This window comes from Rhinopithecus roxellana, chromosome 3 (assembly GCF_007565055.1).
Source record: "Rhinopithecus roxellana isolate Shanxi Qingling chromosome 3, ASM756505v1, whole genome shotgun sequence".
Classification (NCBI taxonomy): domain Eukaryota; kingdom Metazoa; phylum Chordata; class Mammalia; order Primates; family Cercopithecidae; genus Rhinopithecus; species Rhinopithecus roxellana.
Window position 1 is genome coordinate 119,431,745 of NC_044551.1, and position 17,083 is coordinate 119,448,827.

Here is a 17,083-nt window from a genome sequence, read left to right on the forward strand (position 1 = left end):
GAGTAGTAGTCCAGTAAGGGGAGGGCCACAAACATTCCAGGAGATATCAAAATGTAGTATGTGAAATTGATGAAAAATTTCTCAGGAGAGGTCTCCTCTACTTAATTGTTGGCAAGTATTTCATTGTCAGACTTACCAGGTGTGAGTTTAGAGACTAACCTTGAGAACAAACTTGCTGTCAGTGCCATGGTGGGGACCTGACTTTCTTTGCTGTATTTCCTTTTTGCCACAAGGCCAGCCTTTGACATTGTGTGTGTCTGAGTACTTAATAATACGTATTACAGGTAGTTGGAATTTTAGGATTAGAAGTACCTTGCGTAGTTATTATTCCAAGCTTCTCAATTCACAAATGCTAAAATGTCCTAAAAGAAGACATAAATTATGTTAGACCTACAACTTCTCGCATCTGCAGCATCAGAATATGTGAAGTGCTAAGCCATGTAGAACCTTTGAAATCAGCTCCCTTTTCCTTTTTTTTCTTACAGTGAGTTTTAGTGAGACATGCTGTGCCTACATTCTGCATGGTTGTGGCTTTGCTGTTTTATTAGATGGCATTCAGAGTACAAATTGAGTAAATGGTATTTCCCTTGAGAAATAATGTGATTCTCCTATTACAGGAAAAAGAAAAAAGTTACCCTAAAGAAGCATTTTTATAGGCCTAGCACAGTAGCTCATGCCCATAATCCCAGCACTTTGGGAGGCCAAGGCAGGCAGATCAGATGAGGCCAGGACTTTGAGACCAGCCTGGCCAACATGGGGAAACCCCGTCTCTACTAAAAATACAAAAATTAGCTGGGTGTACTGGTGTGCGTCTGTAATCCCAGCTACTAGGGAAGCTGAGGCATGAGAATTGCTTGAACCTGGGAGGCAGAGGCCACATTGAGCCAAGACTGCAGCACTGCACTCTAGCCTGGGCGACAGAGTAAGACTCTGTATCCAAAAAAAAAAAAAAAGCTTGTTTCTGTAGTAGATGTTATGATTTTGCTTTCTTACCTAAGTCCCTGTCACCTTCTTCTTTAATTAAAAATATTATAAAGATTTTAGTCAGTCATAGAATTAAACATTAATTGAAATTGTGCTGTGCTTTTCCTCTAGAAAATATGTAAATTCATATTTTTAAATTTTGTCTTTCAAAAGAGACTGCTCAAGTGTTTTTGCTTACCCAGGTAATAAATTCATGACAAATGCATTTAAAAAACAGTCTTTCTTTCTTATCCCTACTTTTGTCTACACATGTGTGTGTTGTAAAGCTAGTCAAGGAAATCTTTTCCAATTTAAATTCTTTATTAGAAAAGTTATTTGTGATTACTTTTGTACTTCTGACAGGCTATGGATATTTGCAAACTTCAAAGTTCAAAATTGTTGTCAAATATTAATATTTGAAGGAATTACTTGTATATAATAGCTTAGTGATTACACACATTGACTCCAGCACCAGACTGCCTGGATTTGAATCTCAGCTCCATCAGCTCCACTATTTGTTGTGTGATCTTGGCCTAGTATGACCTCTGTACCTCAGTTTCCTAATCTATAAAATGAGGTATAACAATGGTAGCTTTTTTTTGTCTTTTTCTTTTTTTTTTTTTAAGGCAGGGTCTCGCTCTGTCACCCAGTCTGGAGTACCGTGTTAAGATCACAGCTCACTGCAGCCTTGATCTACCAGGCTCAAGCGATCCTCCCACCTCAGCCTCCTGAGTAGCTGGGACCACAGGTACCGGCCACCATACCCAGCTAATTTTTTTGTTTTTTGTAGAGACAGGGTTTGGCCATATTGCCTAAGCTGGTTTTGAACTCCTGGACTTAAGCAGTCTGCCGGCCTGGGCCTTTCAAAGTGCTGGGATTACAGGTGTGAGCTACCATACCCAGCTTTCTTATGGAGCTATGAGGATTACATTAAGTACTATTCGTAAAGTACTTAGAACAGTGCCTGATAGTATGGTAAAGCCTAATGTATGTAAACATTAAATAAATGCTTAAAACTTAATGTTTTATTCAAAAACCAAACAGTGCTAAGATACAACCTTTAGGTCATATCTTTTCTTGCAAGTATGTCCTGTTTTGTTTTTAACTTTGCTTTTTGTTTTGATTTTGAGAGGTATTTAGGTAATTTTTTGAGTAGTATATAAGCTGTTTTTTTTTCTGTTACAGATTTTTAGGGCAGTTTTTTGTGTCATTATGTTGCTGCTACATATTTGGAAGATGGAACAAGCCCAGACAAAGGATGATTCTTTTTTATCCATCTTAAATCCATTTTTTTTCCTTCGTCTGAGCCCCTTAAAACTAATGTGTTACTGGTAAGTTGGTGTGTGCCTGTAGTCCCAGCTACTAGGGAGACTGAGCCAGGAGTATTGCTTTAGCCCCAGAGTTCAAGACCAGCCTGGACAACATAGCAAGACTCCCATCTTTAAAAAAAAAAAAATCTGTACAAATATGTTATAGGAAAGTTTTGTCTGCATTCACTACATTGCACTATACTTTAAAAAAAGATTTAAAATACGAATACTGACATTTAACACACTTGTACTGTCATCTTAATAATTAGTTTAATTGCTCCCCCTTTATGGAGTCAAATATAACGCATTTCCTAAGTAATTGTATACTTATATTTTCCTCAGTATTAATGAAAAATCTCTAATATTTTTATCCTCTTATATTTCTTAGTGATTAATCCATTTTGACTTTTAAAAAGCCATAAAAATAAGATAACATTTTTATAATTATTCTAGATGCCTGAAATTTTTTAAAAATCATAAATATGGAAAAGATCTTAAAGGGTTATGTAATAAGCCCCTACTTTACACAATAGTCTACCTTTGACACTTTTGTTTTAAGAAAAGAATTTTTAGTAACACATCCTAGTGGTTACAAGTCCTTATTACATAGCATTGGACATTAATAATTACTCAAATACTTATTCAAGAATAAGATGTTCTTCCTAATGACTAAATTAAATTATTCTCATAATAATTCAATTTTTTGGCTTCTTATCCTGTTCTTCAGAGGTTATGGTAACCCATAAAAGTGTAAGGTTATTTTCAGTTTTATTTTCTAAATGATTTCCTCTTGCATGTCATTATAGGACCAAATTTCTAAATATGTAATTATTTTTATTACTTTCCTCTGGGCCCTTTCCAAGTAATTTAATCTTCCTTTAAATGTGGGCCAAAACTATTAGGTTCAATATTGCAGTTTTTAAAAACATGATTATGAAGGTAAAGACAGGTTGTTAGAGTTCAGGTAATTGTTTTCATTTAAAACTGAAAGTACCAGCTGACTTTGAATATGGCCCTGAGTGTCAGCTCTTCTGATTAGTCAAGAAATGTTTCTTGTTTTTAAGAGATTTGAACTAAAATTCCATTGTAACCAATTTCTTTTTTTTTTTTTTTTTTAGACTGTCTCTCTGTTATCCAGGCTGGAGTGCAGTGGCATGATCTCGGTTATGATCTGCAACCTCCACCTCCCGGGTTCAAGTGATTCTCCTGCCTCAGCCTCCCAAATAGCTGGGATTACAGGTGCTCACGAACAGGCCTGGTTAATTTTTGTGTTTTTAGTAGAGATGGGGTTTTACCATGTTGGCCAGGCTGGTCTTGAACTCCTGACTTCAAGTGATCCACCTGCCTTGACCTCCCGAAGTGCTGGGATTACAGGCTGAGACACCCACCATGCCTAGCTGAATTGTAACCAATTTCTAAAAACATAAAATTCTTAATATATATTCTGTATTATATATAGATATTAAATTATTGATATATTGTCCATATTATATGATTCTTGATGTATATTCTATAGCATAATTCTTGATATATAATAGGATATATATCAAGAATTTAATCTCTATATAATAGGATATATATCAAGAATTTAATCTCTATATTTAATAGGATATATATCAAGAATTTAATCTCAAGTAATTATTTTTTATAATATCTTTCTAATTATAAAGTAATACATGATTAATATAGAAGTCATAGGAAAAAAGCAAAAGGAAGTAACACTTATAATGCCATCACCCTGAAATAACATTTTCCTGTTTATGGTATGACAAAATGATTTATTGTATGTTTTATAATTTTTAAAACCAGTAATGTGAACATTTCTGCATATATGAAAATGGATATTTTGCAATTGCATGATTTCTAATGGCTTCATAATATTGCATCATGTGATTTATCATAATTTACTGAATCTATCACCTATTTTTAAACCCTTTTTATTTCCTTTATAAATAAGAGCAAGCAGTGCTAATTGGATATCTTTGTGTGTATGTCTTTCTTAATTGAGTATTTCCTTAGGATAAATTATTAGAAGTGAAATAGCAGAGTATGTATATTTTTAAAACTTTTGGCACACATATCAAAATTGATTTTCAGAAAGGTTATTACCAGTTTATCCTTCTATCAACATTGTGTTTGAATGCCTGCCTTCCACTAACCCTATAAAGTCTGAGTAAAATCTTTCTTCTTAATCTTTGTCAATCTGATTAGCAAAAAAAAGAAAAAAAAAGATAGTTTAATTTGCAGATCATTGGCTCCTAGTGAAGTTATAGTTTTTAAAGTTTATTAATCACTTACATATTTTTATATCTGAATTGCCCATTGATATCTATAGTAGACCATTACTGTATCCTAGAAGTGTGGTTTCCGTTCTGTGGTTTCCATTCTGGCTGGTTGTGGTAATAGCATACAAATTTTTGTTGTTGTTTTTGTTTGGGTTTTGTTTTGTTTCTTTGGTGAGGTGGGGTAATTTGTTTACTGGAATTACCTCTCTGTGTGTAGTTTTGGAAGGACATAATAGAGGAGCTTGCCTACCCCAGCCAAATTGTGAACATATGACCAAATGTGCCAATCTGGCTCTCATAAGTGTTTTGAATTTTGGGTAATGCGATGCAAAGTCAGAAAAGTAAGTCCAGTTGTGGGACTCTCAGTTGCTTATATCTCACTTCCTCCCTCCCTGGGGAACTGCCTTGCCTGAGGGCAACCCAAGGCCACTGACTGGCTGATGGTGACTATAAAGGGCATTGACTCTATTTGGGACAATTCTAAAGAGCTGTTACTTCAAAGAACACCTTGTAGGATGGACTGAGGCTTCAGCGGCATCCTCACTGTGAGTCTGCTTCTTCCTCTGCCCAATCCTGCCTTCCTCATTTCCTTATAGTTGTGTCTCCTGAGAGCACGCTCCATCAAACTTTCTCCATGCCATTTCTGTATGCTTTCTCTATGCCATCTCTATGCCACCTCAGTCTGTTTCTAAGGAACTGCCCATTCCAGTGGCAGTACTCAGGGAAGACTGTATGGTAGTTCCTGCCACTAGCACGCTGTGGAACTACTTCCCTTGTCCTGCATCTGTTTCTTCTTTCTTTTAACTTTCCATACTCTCACAGTAATTCACTTTGTCTAAGTTAACCAGAGTCTTGGTTTCTGTGGCTTGCAACCAAAAATCAGTATTAATACAATGTTCTTTGTCATTTTACCCATTTTAAGAGCTTTTTCATGTATTATGGACAAAAACCCTAAACGAAATTGGTTTTCTCCAGTTAGTCAGTTGCATTGCAGTTTTGTTTATCATAGTGATGACATTCAACTATTTAGAAAATTTATTATTGTAAGTATCTTGGTCTTTGTGTATGTGTGATTTTTACCTTTGATGTAATGCAGGGATCCCCAGCCCCTGGGCCACAGAACGGTACCATTAGGAACCAGGCTGCACAGCAGGAGATAAGCAGTGGTCAAGCAAGGGAAACTTCCTCTGTATTTACAGCCACTTCCCATCACTCACATTACTGCCTGAGCTCCACCTCCTGTCAGATCAGCAGCAGCATTAGATTCTCATAGGAGCGTGAACCCTATTGTGAACTGTGCGTGGGAGGCATCTAGGTTATGTGCTCCTTGTGAGAATCTAATGCCTGATGATCTGTCACTGTCTCCTATCACCCCCAGCTGGAACCATCTAGTTGCAGAAAAACAAGTTCGGGGCTCCCACTGATTCTGCATTGTGGTGAGTTGTATAATTATTTCACTATATATTACAATGTAGTAATAATAGAAATAAAGTGCACAATAAATGTGATGTCCCAAAGTCATCCACCCTCACCACCCCAGTCCGTGGAAGGAAATAGTCCCTGGTGCCAAAAAGGTTGGGGACCGCTGATGTAATGCATATGTAATGCATAGAGAGACCTTTAATGTCACGTGATCATATACATAACAATTCATGTGTACATATTTTTAAGATTTTATCTTTATCCCCTAATTCTTATGACAAAGATTTTTGCCTTGACTTATGAAAATCATTCAACTATTTCCTACAAATAATTTGAGTATTTAGACTTTTACATTAAAATTTTCTATAACAATATCTTCAAATTTCGGTGCTGAATATAACAGACATTTCTGTTTTACTCAGACAGCAATCTAGAAATGACCTGTCTGAAGCTGGCCAGGCAGTTCTGCCATTCTTGTCAGGAGGCTTCTACGTCTGATTTAAAGATGGGAGCCTTCATTTGTTGCTATTATCTAGTCAGTGAGAAGGAAAAAGTAGAGAGTAGAAAACAACTCCCTATCACACACACATGCCAAATCTTATTGGTCCAAATTTAGGCAGTTGGCTGTACATGGCAGATTGGGAAATTGTCTTTTACTGGAATCCCCCATGATGACAAGTTCTGCCCATTGGGAAAAACCTGTGTTTTCCTGTGCTATAAAGGTTATAAAACATTTTTAATACTAGTATTAAAATGGTATTGTGTTAAACATGTAACTGAAACTGTTCCTACAAATATTAAGTGAAAAATTAACACATGGCTAACATTTAAAAGAAATGTTCCTCTTACAAAATGGTTTGTGTGTGCGTGTGTACCTGTGTGTGCATGTATGCTCTAACAATTCAAAACTTCATTCTCCTTCACCGCTGCTACCATATGTTTAAATGTGGAACATGAGTTAAGAAGATTTTGGTTTTGGCCAGGCACGGTGTATTAGTTCATTTTCACACTGCTGATAAAGACATACTTGAGACTGAGTAATTTATAAATAAAAAGAGGTTTAATGGACTCATAGTTCCACTTGGCTGGGGAGGCCTCACAATCATGATGGAAGGCAAAAGGTACGTCTTACATGGCGGCAAATGAGAATAAGAGCCAAGTGAAAGGGTGTCCCCTTATAAACCCGTCAGATCTCATAAGACTTACTCACTGACAGGAGAACAGTATGGGGAAACCGCCCCTATGATTCCATTATCTTCCACTGTGTCCCTCCCACAGCATGGGGGAGTTATGGGAGCTACAATTCAAGATGAGATTTGCCAAACCCTATCACTTGATGTCTCACACCTGTAATCATAGCACTTTGGGAGACTGAGGCAGCAGGATCGCTTGAGCTCAGGAGTTCGAGACCAGCCTGCGCAACAGGGTGAAACCCCATCTCTGCAAAAAATACAAAAATTAGCCATGCATGGTGGCACACAGCTGTTGTCTCAGCTATTTGGGAGGCTGAGGTGGGAGAACTCATTGAGCCCAGGAGATAGAGATTTTGAGATTTTAGTGAGCCAAAATCATGCCACTACCCTCTAGCCTGGGTGACAGAATGAGACCCCATCTCAGAAAAAAAAAAAAAAAAAAAAAGGCTGGGCATGGTGGCTTACACCAAATTCCAGCACTTTGGAAGGCTGAGGCAGGAGGATCACAAGGTCAAGAGATCAAGACCAGCCTGGCCAACAATGGTGAAACCCCGTCTTTACCAAAAATACAAAAATTAGCCCGGTATGGTGGTACACGCCTGTAATCCCAGCTACTTGGGAGGCTGAGGCAGGAGAATTGCTTGAACCCAGGAGGTGGAGGTTGCAGTGAGCCAAGATCATGCCACTGCACTCCAGCCTGACAACAGAGTGAGACTCCTTCTCAAAGAAGAAAAGGAAAAAAACAAAAAAGATTGTTTTGTTAAGTAGTGGTTTTTAGCCTCTTGACATGCTTCTTTATACTTCTTAGAGGTTTCTTTGTGTGAGGCTAGGTGAATATGAATAATGATGATAGGAAGGATATATTAGTATGGTTGTCTAAGAGTATTTGCAGTTTATGAAATATATCAGGAAATATTCTTGAAAAGGAATGGCTAAATCTAATTTAGGAATGAATATTAAAGGTTTAATAATGAAGAAGTAATTAGAAGTTCCATCTTCTAATCTAAATGCAGAATCTCTTCTCTGTACTGGTACTAATTTTTATTATGATGGTTTGGACACAGTTCCATATTCAGCATCTTTGTACTTTATTTTTGAGTTATAAATGCCCAAACCTTAAAATTTATTCTGCAAGCCTAAGGATGATTCCTTTGTATAGATATACCATTGTACAAATATGCCATAATTCATATAGCCATTCTAATGTTAATTACTATTTTAGTAGTTTCGAAGTTAGCTTTTATTTTTTGCTATTGTAAACACTCCTGCTGTGAACATTTGTATACACATACCATGGTGAATATATGAGTAGATTTCTCTCTAGGGTGTATATTTAGAGGGTATTGCTGGTTCATGGAGTATGTATATCTTCACCTTCAATAGATAATGACACACTGTTTTCCCAAGTGGTTGAACCAAGAATGGCATTATTTTAAGATTCTTTACCATAACTTCAAGTATTTGCTTAAAGTTTCTGGAGAAAGGGAAAAAAATGAGTTTTACTATGGTATTAGATTTTATTATGAAATGAATTTTAAAATAACATCTAAAAAGAATGGAAACCCATTTTTTTGCAGTCATTATTTTGAAAAGGTATCTCAATGTGGATGATACAAATTCTATACCATACATATTGAATGACTGGGCCCATGAACAATTATCCATGTGGTTTCTTTTCTTTAAAATACTCTTTAACAGTACTACAATAATAACTATTATTTAAAATGTGTTATATATGTACAAATTTTTTACATATATGTGGCAAAATAAAAGTTTAAATCAGTCATAAAGATATAAAATGAAAAATGAAGTCTACTAATTCCTCTCCCTAAAGATCTGTTTTAGCTGTGTCATTGTTTCTTTTGTTTCCTGAAAAAAATTATATATATTTCTTCATATAAATAAATGGATCATAATGTAAAAGGTTTTTTGTTTTCACTTTTTTAACACCATGTATGATTCTTTCTGCTCAGTGCTAAATAATATTGAATTGATTGGGTATGTAATAATTTATTTAGGCAGACTGATGGAGATTTAGATTATTTTCCGTTTTTTGTTATTACCAGTAATGGATCAGTGAGTACACTGGAAAATGAACCTTGTAATTTTTGAGAGTTTATTCATTAAATTCCTAGCTATAAAATTACAGTTGAGACAGTACAAGCATTTTAAATTTTGATATATATGGCAAAATTGCCCTCCAAAAAGTTGTTTTAATTTACATTTCTATCAACTGCTACTTGCCAACATTGTGTGTTATCAGAATATTTTACCTTTACTGCTCTCACAGTTGAAAAGTATAACTTATTTTAGTTTGCATTTATTTAATTATGAGTGAAGTTGAGCATGATTTCATTCTGTCAACTGCCTGTTAATATCTTTTGCCTATTTTTCTACTAAGTTGCATTTTTTTCTCAGTGATTTGTAAAACTTGTAAATTAAATAAATTAATATTTTTGTCTATTATGTGTTGCAAGTATTTTTCCCATTTTGTGGTTAATTTTTATACTTTGTTTATAACTTTTTATACATAAATTTTAATCTTTGTGACTTTCAGGTTATATATAATTTCCAAATTGCTTAGAAGCCCATTTCCTGTATTGCCCTTTGTCTTGTAAATGTATAATGATAGGTAAATTTAGTTTACATATAACTCAGCCTTTTTTCTTTCTTTTTTTCAAAGAAGTCTGTGAGAACACACCTAGGAAAAAATTCACTGTAGACAGATGAATATGATAAATCTAATGAGTTTGGGCTGTCAAAAAAAAAAAATGTGTTTAACATTTAAATGATTCCTATTTTCTTTTTCCTTCAGGCATCCTAAAAGTCAGTAAGTAGGAAAGTTTTATTAGTAAAGAACATTATCTTACCAGACATAAAGCAATCCTTTTCTCCACCCTTCCTTCAAACTGCTGGTTCTTACCTTACCTAAAACACCCTATCAGAGACTAGCAGATGTTCCAGCAGCTCTATAAGATTTATTTGGTTAAATGTCGGCATGTGATAAATGAAATGAAATGAAATTATGTGGACTTTTTCTATATTCTAAATTTGCCTTGGAAATCATATAATAGATATTTTAATAGAACAGTTAAAATATGATTTTATCAGAACACTTAAGGATGTATAAATGAGTTAGTATATGAATGTATAAAAATAGTCCACGTGAACCTAGCCCATACTTAGTTCTCAGCTAAAATGACTTCTAGTTTAACCCAAACTGTAGTAAAGAGACTGAACAAATCTAAACAGCAGCACTAAGTAGTGAAGAGCAACTAATCATGCAAGATTTTTTTAGTTTATATTCTTCCTATATGTTATAAAGTTACGTGAAAATTACTCAGGAAAATTATGTAGTGGAACATCAGATCTTAGCTGCAGCTTTTGTTCAGTAGTCTAGAAACTCAAAGCTACCAGACCATACTTAGTTGGACACAAGAGATTCCATATTGTCCCCAAAGTAATCTTGCTTTCTCCAGAGCTCTCCAGCTCAGGCCTATATTAAAGCAACATCAGATCAGTTCTGACTGGATTTCATACTGCGAGTTAAAAAGGTGTCATGTTAGAGAATTCTGCTGTCCCATGTCTGACATTTAAAGATGATCTAGATTTTCTCAAAGATTCCCAATTTTACAGCTGTTTCTAATAGAAGCAGCTTTTTAAATATTTAACTGAACGTTACATAGTTTACATCCTTGTAAACTTTCATCTTACAAAAGAGTTCTTTAAAAAAAAGACGTACTTTTTAGAAGCACTGTTCCATTTATAATGCTGCCAGAAAACTGCTCTGCTGGCTCTACTTCTAGATGTTAAATATCAACTATAATACCTGTTAAATCAATACATTTTAAAATGTTCTTACAGTGTTTAAATTTCTTCTGTAAAATGTGTATTTCTTATTAAATCCTGGGATTGAATTTATTTATTTATTTATTTATTTATTTATTTATTTATTTATTTATTCTTACTATTATTTGAGATAGAGTCTCGCTCTGTTGTCCAGGCTACAGTACAGTGGCACTATCTTTTCTCGCTGCAACCTCCGCCTCCCAGGTTCAAGCAATTCTCCATCCTCAGCCTCCTGAGTAGCTGGAACTACAGGCATGTGCCACCACACCAGGCTAATTTTTTTTTTTTTTTTTTTTTGAGACGGAGTCTCGCTCTGTCGCCCAGGCTAGAGTGCAGTGGCCGGATCTCAGCTCACTGCAAGCTCTGCCTCCCGGGTTCACGCCATTCTCCTGCCTCAGCCTCCCGAGTAGCTGGGACTACAGGCGCCCACCACCTCGCCCGGCTAGTTTTTTGTATTTTTAGTAGAGACGGGGTTTCACCGTGTTAGCCAGGATGGTCTCGATCTCCTGACCTCATGATCCGCCCGTCTCGGCCTCCCAAAGTGCTGGGATTACAGACTTGAGCCACCGCGCCCGGCCTAATTTTTGTATTTTTAATAGAGATGGGGTTTCACCGTGTTGGCCAGGGTTGATCTCGAACTCCTGACCTCAAGTGATCCACCTGCCTTGGCCTCCGGAAGTGTTGGGATTACAGCCAACTGTACACTGTGCCTAGCCAAATCCTGGGATAATTTTAAAACATTTTGGACTGTAATAATAAAATTTTGTAGAACATGATATAGTTTATGCATCCACCAAAGAAAATGTCGAGTTACCAAATTAGTTAGAAGATGACTATAGAGTAAGTTACCACCTGGCCCCTACCATAAATCAATCCTTCTTCATATCAGAAGTTTTTAAATAGCTGAATAATAGTTTTTTAAACGTTAAGATTTTAAACTGCCTTTAGAAATCCCTATGAGGTGATGTAACTGTTATTTCCTCCACTCTTTAAGATAATACTGAAAATACTTTAGCACTTGGCTCAGATGAACTTTTGAAATGATACAACTCATAAAATCTGAAGGCCATTATAGATACAAATTTAGATTATTGGATCACAGTGCTCCATGATTCTCTTGTATTTCTCTATATCTTGTAATCAGAGGCATTGACTTTGTTCCAAACTATCTTTTCTTAAATATTTGTAACTTGTAGCAAACAGTCTTGGAAGATTGAGATAATGTCTCCCTGCAGAGCAAAGAGCAGGTGTGCTTACTGTCCATTATAAAATATTTGGGTGCCCTAAGCTCCTTATCATCTCCTGTAACCAGCTACTGTGCATGCTGGTGTCACCTGCCTCTCTTCATATTACCTGGTGGAAATTGGGGCATAAGGAATTGGTACTAATGCTGATGTTCTGATGACTGCTATTGCTGTAAATAACAAAGTCATTTGTTTCTTACGCCGGATTATCCTGTGTCCCACTAGCATCCATGAAATAGTAGCAAGCTAATTTACTAGTCTGCAAGTAGGATAAAACTCTCAGACCTTTACAGGTCTTGGCAAGATAATATAGGATATGCCATCAGCAAACTTTTTCTGTAAAGGGCCAGATCGATAATAAATGGTTTCTGTCACATATGTTTCTTTAATTTTTTTTTTCAACCCTTTAAAAATGTAAAGCCCTTCCTTAGCTTACAGGCCATCTGAAACCAGTCTTTTGGTTATATTTTGTTCATGGGATATGTAGATTGCCGACCTCTAATGTAGATCATGGGATCAAATGACTATTCTCCGCCCCTAGCAAGTTCCCCAGAACTTCTCTCAAAATTATGATGGCTTGCTTTTCAAACATGCTTTTCTCATGACTACAATAAAATGAAACATGTTTTGTTGCACGTCTGCTTGAAAATAAAATATGACTGTAAAATTAATTAGATAATAAAAAGAAACAGTAGTATCTTCCTAAGTGATTTTTATATAACCTCAAGATAATTCAGAGGGCAAAATACGATTAAAATTGCATCCAAAAAGAAAACAAGAAAGGAAGACAATGTAAACAGAAAGCACTTCATAAAGTGGTAGATTTAAATACAAATGTATCAATAATTACATTAAATGTAAAGAAGAAAATCATTAAGTGACAAAGTCAATGTTGTACTGTTTACAAGCATGATGTTTAAATTGTGAGAATGCAGAAATATCAAAAGGATAGAAAAATATGTCAGCACTAGCCAAAGAAATACTAGCATAGTTATATGTCAGATACATTTATAAATGTTCAAAAAAAAGTTTTCAATGAAAATATATATATTTTAAAATTTGATTTCATAAATCAAATTTACATAAAGTTAGATGAAGCAAATGTCTTAGTCTCATTTCTGCTGCTGTAACAATATCATAGACTATAATTTAGGAAAAGAAATATATTTGTCTCATAACTCTTGGGCTGGGAAGTTTAAGAACACGGTGCTGGCATTTGGTGAGGGTCATCCCATGGAGGAAGGCATCACGTGGCAAGCAAGACAGCACTCGAGACAGAGAGGAAATCTGACCAAACTCATCCTTTTATCAGGAACCTACTCCAGTGAAACTAACCCACTCCCATCATAATGACTTTGATCTATTCATGAGGGCTCTGCTCTTATGACCTAATCGCTTCTTAAAGACCTCACTTCTTAATACTATTACAATTGTAACTACCTAATGGGTTCATTTTGCCCACTGTCCAGATAGAGCCTATTTATCAAGACGTGGGAATTATAATAGAGAGTTTAATACATGTTAGATCAAACTAAACAGGAGATAGGAATTTTATTATAACTTAAATCAGCCACCTGAAAATTTGGAGGCTATTTGAGGATAGGTTGACAGGCAGGGGGTTAGGGATTAGGAAATGCTGATTGGTTGGGGATTCAATCATAGGAGTGTGGAAACCAGCCCTCCTGCACTGTCTGCATCTGTGTGAGGGCCATAAGACTGGTTGAATCCAGAATTGCAGGTCCACATGGGGCTATCTGGTAGTCAGAAGTGCAAAAGCCTGAAAAGACATCTCAAAAAATCAATACAGGAGTAATCGAAGAAGTTAACAAATCTCATGACCTCTGGAATAATGGGTAGTAATCTTTTATACCTGTATTTTAGCAGGATTCAGGCCCTCTCATCTTCCTAATCTGGTGGCCTTTCGTTCATTTTATAAAGGTGGGTTAGTTTGGGGAAAGTGTTATTTTCATTTAAACTGTAAATTAAATTTCTCCCAAAGTTAGCTTGGCCCACACCCAGGAATGATCAAGGGCAGTTTGAGGTTAAAGGCCAGATGGAGTTGGTTAGATCGGATCTCTTTCACTGTCATAAGTCTCTCAGTTATAATGTTTGCAAAGGCAGTCTCACAATGGCAATTAAATTTCAACATGAGTTTTGGCAGGCACATTCGAACCATAGCAGCAAACTATAAGGTAAAAGCATTTGTAAAAATAAAATGTACGCTTCATAATGACAAAAATACTAAGCCACTATGAGGATATAAAATATGTGTATCTAATGATATAGCATCAATGTATACAAAGTATTACTCTGAACTGGGTCATGTGCACACTACGAGGACTCGCTATGGTTTAGAAGAGTCAGGGTCAGCCTCACCAGGAACTCATAGCATAGGAGATAATGATTCTCCAAAGGGATGTATGCTGGTGAACAAACCGAACCACATCATGAAGTCCTTTTCATCTTAGCATCTTCATCTATAGCAGTGCTTTTCAACTTAGGCTGCCTATTAGAATCAACTAGTGACCTTTTAAAAAATACTGATGCAGAGACCTTCCCTAGACCAATTAAATCAGAATCTTGGAGGAAGGGAGGAGGGCATTGATATTATTGTTTAAGATCTCCAGATTATTTTACTATGCTGTTTCAGTGTTGAGAAGCGCTGAGTTACTATGTAAATCATCGATGTAATATTTAGGGCAGTAAATAGCAAAAATATTTATACATATTAATCTGTTTTTCCATGTGAGTTCTGTAGTTACCCAACATAAAAACTGTTGTTTTTAAAATTACGGATCATTACAACCTGTGGTTCCAAGTAAAGATTTTAAAAAGAGAAAAGTTTAATCCTGCAACAATTGGTTAACCCTTCTTAATTTAGAGGTACCTTGATAAGTTCTTGATCATCAAGGTAATCAAAGTTAAGTTAACTACATTACCACATGAAAAACAGTCAGCTGGTTCACACAACTGCTTTAAACCCATAGGAAATTGATATATTAGCATTTCCTAGATTAGAAATTGGCTAACACCATTATCAATGATATAGGTGATAGATGGTGTTCTAAAAGGAATTTTCTGAAAGTTACCTACTTTCTCATTAGTTATAACTACATTTTAAATGCTATCTCTTTCTCAAAAGCCAAAGCTACCCTTCTGGAAGTACAAAGGATCAGACTTCAGGCAGGACTTCACGTGCTGTCACGTGTCAAGTTCTATAACTTCAGATAACTTGACATGGCAACAGCCATTTCTGAGTTCTAATACCATTTTAGTAGATAGATGCTATTGTACTAATAGATGCTAATATTGGGTTAATCTAATGTTATGCTCACCCTTTGTAAGGAGTAAAAATGGCCATTCTCTCTTTTTTTTTTTTGAAACGGGGTCTTTCTGTGTCACCCAGGCTGGAGTGCAGTGACAGGATCTTGGCTCACTACAAGCTCTGCCTCCCGGGTTCATGCCATTCTCCTGTCTCAGCCTCCCGAGTAGCTGGGACTACAGGCGCCCGCCACCATGCCTGGCTAATTTTTTGAATTTTTTAGTAGAGACAGGGTTCCACCGTGTTAGCCAGGATGGTCCCAATCTCCTGACCTCATGTTCCGCCCGCCTCGGCCTCCGAAAGTGCTGGGATTACAGGCATGAGCCACCGCACCTTGCCTTTTTTTTTTTTCTCTCTCTCTCTCTTTTTTTTTTTTTTTTAAGACAGGGTCTTTCTCTGTCACCCAGGCTGGAGTGCAGTGGGGCAAACGTGGCTTACTGTAGGCTCAAGTGATCCCCCTGCCTCAGTCTTCCAAGTGCCTGGGACCACAGGCATGCACCACTACACCCAGCTAATTTTTAAAAATTTTTTGTAGAATAGGATCTCACTTTGTTCCCCAGGCTGGTCTCAAGCTCCTGGGCCCAAGTGACCCTCCTGTCTCAGCCTCCTAAAGTACTGGAATTACAGGCATGAGCCACCATGCCCAGCCCTTTCTGTCTTTTAGTGTTAGTATAACTATACATTTGTAAGCAGCAGCGTGGCATAGTGAAAAGTAACTTTTAGGATCAGATATGCCTGAAATTAAATTCCATATTTGCTGTTTATCAACTGTGTGGTCTTGAACTGGTTAACTTGTTAATGCCTCACTTTCCTCCACTGTAAAATAAGAATACAACTCATCTTGCAGTGTTGTGAGGATTAGGAATGATAGCTGTCAATCTTCTGCCATTTTGCTTCAGAATTTTACAAAATTGTAAAAAAATGAGTAAATATATTCTCCTTATACACAAACTTAGAATTACAAAATATGAAATTATTTGCTGACCCTATCCCTTCCCATCTTGCCAGTAGTAACCACTAATATTAGTTTGGTGCATACTGAGAGACTAAATATACAGACGGACAAGGACCAGACCATATATGTCAATAGAACTCAGACACACAACCTCTGCAGCAACCAGCCTGGGAAGCCAAACCACAAGCTCTGATACAATTGGTTCAGAAGTGTCAGTGCTTGGTCAATGACTGTCGGCTTTTAACTCAGAACCAACAAGACAAAGCCAAATGTACTCCCCAAACCAACCACATAAGATGGCTCACTTGTAATTACCCACCTCTAGCTTCCCAAACCAACAGTTTCAATTGTAGCATTTGTGAGTCTTCCCTCTTTTCACTATAAAGCTTTTCATTTCTGCCTTGGCTGCCTGTGAGCATCTGCCAAACACAAGTGATGGTGTTTGACTCCCTTGTTTTAGTAAGTAATGAATAAATAGCCTCTGATTGTTCTCATTTTGGGTGGTCTCTGTTTATTTCCATGGTATGGTTCCAGTCTTTT

The 17,083-nt window shown here is 36.4% G+C and overlaps 1 protein-coding gene across 11 annotated transcripts in view; it reads left to right on the forward strand.

The window, feature by feature from the left end:
* The window catches only part of LOC104659747, a 147,447-nt gene that overhangs the window by 4,456 nt on the left and 125,908 nt on the right, over window positions 1-17,083 (forward strand). For 3 of the 11 annotated variants that reach the window (XR_004056265.1, XR_004056266.1, XR_004056267.1), the window contains exon 2: window positions 5,937-5,994. The exons of 4 other annotated variants lie outside the window; for them this stretch is intronic. The gene's annotated coding sequence lies outside the window, so the exon portion shown is untranslated. Of the gene's footprint in view, window positions 1-2,148; window positions 2,295-3,391; window positions 3,442-3,466; window positions 3,513-5,936; window positions 5,995-17,083 lie in introns of those variants that run through there. 4 more of the 11 variants (XR_004056269.1, XR_004056273.1, XR_004056272.1 and 1 more) reach the window with 3 other exon arrangements.